Raw genomic sequence first — 2,634 nt, forward strand, 5'->3', positions numbered from 1 at the left:
TTGTTGTTTATTTCATTCTTGTTTATTTAATGTGATTACAAATATATTGGAATAACACCTGCATTTATTACTTTTGTGGTTATTTTTCCTTTGTGTGATAGCTATCGGTAATTATAAATTTTTTAACCTTACATTATGTATGTACATTAGTAAGATACGTTAATCGATTATACTTTCTACCTTAAAGTCTTTTATTTTGCTATTGCTGTTTTTCGTAAGAAACACGATTCGTAAGAAATACGATTTCTTATAAAACCTCTTTAATTTTTTGCAGAGATCCTATGACGATTTTTAATTTTTTGATAAAACATTTTAGATTAAAATTCCTGGCAACATATTAAAGCAAAAATAGTAAACTTTATATAAAATATTAAGTTAGAAATAATAATGCTTTTCAATAAAAGCCAGACAACACAGTGACAGCAAAGTAAATCATTGCATTTTTATTATTTGCCAATTTTAATGATAGATTAAATGATTTATTGTGTTACACTGTCGTCCATCGTCTCTTGCTGGAAAGTATAATCCATTAGTGACAATAATTAAATTTTTCCTATATAAGTAAGAACAAATAAATAAAGAACAATTATAAAAATTAAGAAAAAAGGAAATATTCTCTTGTTATACATATAATATATTTAATAAGTCATTAACTTATAAGAAAGTATAATTGATAGATTATAAGGATTAACATTTCAATTCATTTCATCTAAAAATAGCAGTAGATATACAACCCTTTAATAAACATTTCTTTCTGACACGTTGAAAACTCTGTTTTTTTTTTTAAGTATATAATGAGCAATAAGATACAATGATGCTTTCAACATGAAAGTGTTCCAAACAAAGCTTGTATGTACACATAATTTTTTTTTAGACATTCTGCAGCTACATATTAGGTGCTTACGTGGCATTTATGTTAAAAACATGTCGTTTTATGGTTCAAGGTAAGATTTTAAAATAATATGATTACAAGATTTCCTTTATTTTTCATAATGTATTCTTACTAAACGCCAGAAATATTTTAGGGAACAGATTGCTAAAAAATGTATTAATTTTGAAAAATGTCGCTGCTTCAATTTGGATTGCGGTTCTGTACACACATATTTATATTGTTACAAATACCAGAACAACACATGCAGCAACAAGTAGTGTCCATATCTTCATTGCACTATTCTAGAACAGTACCGCTACACATTAACAGGGAAAGCAACACAGAATATGAAGAAAGAAGTCGGACGGACTTTGCAAAATACAAATATATGTGGCGATAACAAAAAGAATGCATGTAAACGAAAATATTGTTATCTACAACATGTCAAAATAGATGACAATAATTTGAACTGTCCTATATGCCGAGAAGATATAACTTTAGAATCTTTTAGTGCTACAACTTGTGGCCATATGATTTGTCATAATTGTATATGTAGATGCATCAGTAATACCGATGAATTTACAATACAATGCCCAATGTGCAGGTCTAAATGTAAATATAAAAAATTTATGTAATCTTTTTCCATTATGTAGTCTTTTACCATTTATAGCGCAAACAGTGATTGTCATCAATAAAGTGTTTATTTCATCAATTCTTAGCGATATATTAAGCAAAAATAGTAAGTTTTACATAAAATATTAAGGTAGAGATAGTGCTTTTCAATAAGAGCCAGATAACACAGTGACAGCAAAGTAAACTATTATATCTTTATTATTTGTCAATATTAATCATAGATGAAGTGATTTATTGTGTTACACTGTATTGTCCATGTCTCAGGTATCCATTGATCACAATTGAATTTTTTCTGTATATATAAGAACAAATAAATAAAGAATTATAAAAATTAAGAAAAAAGGAAATATGTCTCTTGTTACTCATACATGTAAAATATTTAATAAATCATTAATTTCTAAGAAAGTATAATCAATGGGCTATAAAGATTAACATTTCAATAACTTGATAGTTAATTTTATAATTAACAATAGTCATTCAGATTTTCTTTACAAGATTGTCTTTTTAAAATATTTTTTATATAGAAAATGTGACATTACAAGTAGCCTCACTTTTTTCTCATAAAAGAAATAAACGTAATAAATTTAATATCAAATAATTTAATTAATAATTATTTAATTAATAGTTTTATATTTTATTTAAGTGTATCTTTTTCATAGCGTTTTTGACCATTGCAGTGGTTGAACTGACCTATCTACTATTGATAAAGTATGTTAACTAATCTAACTCAGGTCGATGCAAATTTGCTACAGTCGAAATGCTAAGTTTATGAGTAAAAACGTAATGGCTACTTATGAGAAAATAACTTATCCAATAACTTATATATCTATACATAAATAATAGCAATAAGTAATGAAAATATACATGATTTGAATTTAATAAATTCATAATTTATGTACATATTATACATATATATATTAATTACACTGTGTAGTATAAAAAGTATTACATAAACATAAATTATGAATTTATTAAATTCAAATCATGTATATTTTTATTACAGTGTAATTAATATATATATATATATGTGTGTATAATATGTACATCAATTTATAAGTTAGTTCATATTAATGTTATTTTTTTATATTACAGTCTAAGGTCTGTTTTTTGTAGCTGAACTGGCTACACTG

At 25.1% G+C, this 2,634-nt stretch overlaps 1 long non-coding RNA gene across 1 annotated transcript; it reads left to right on the top strand.

Moving 5' to 3' along the window:
• The first annotated feature begins 6 nt into the window (after positions 1 to 6).
• On the top strand, positions 7 to 1,803 carry LOC105458317. The gene is made up of 3 exons (XR_975524.1): positions 7 to 107; positions 875 to 944; positions 1,026 to 1,803. It is a non-coding gene; the product is annotated as an uncharacterized LOC105458317 (long non-coding RNA).
• The last annotated feature ends 831 nt before the right edge of the window (positions 1,804 to 2,634 follow it).

This window comes from Wasmannia auropunctata, unplaced genomic scaffold (assembly GCF_000956235.1).
Source record: "Wasmannia auropunctata unplaced genomic scaffold, wasmannia.A_1.0 LD334539.1, whole genome shotgun sequence".
Classification (NCBI taxonomy): Eukaryota; Metazoa; Arthropoda; class Insecta; order Hymenoptera; family Formicidae; genus Wasmannia; species Wasmannia auropunctata.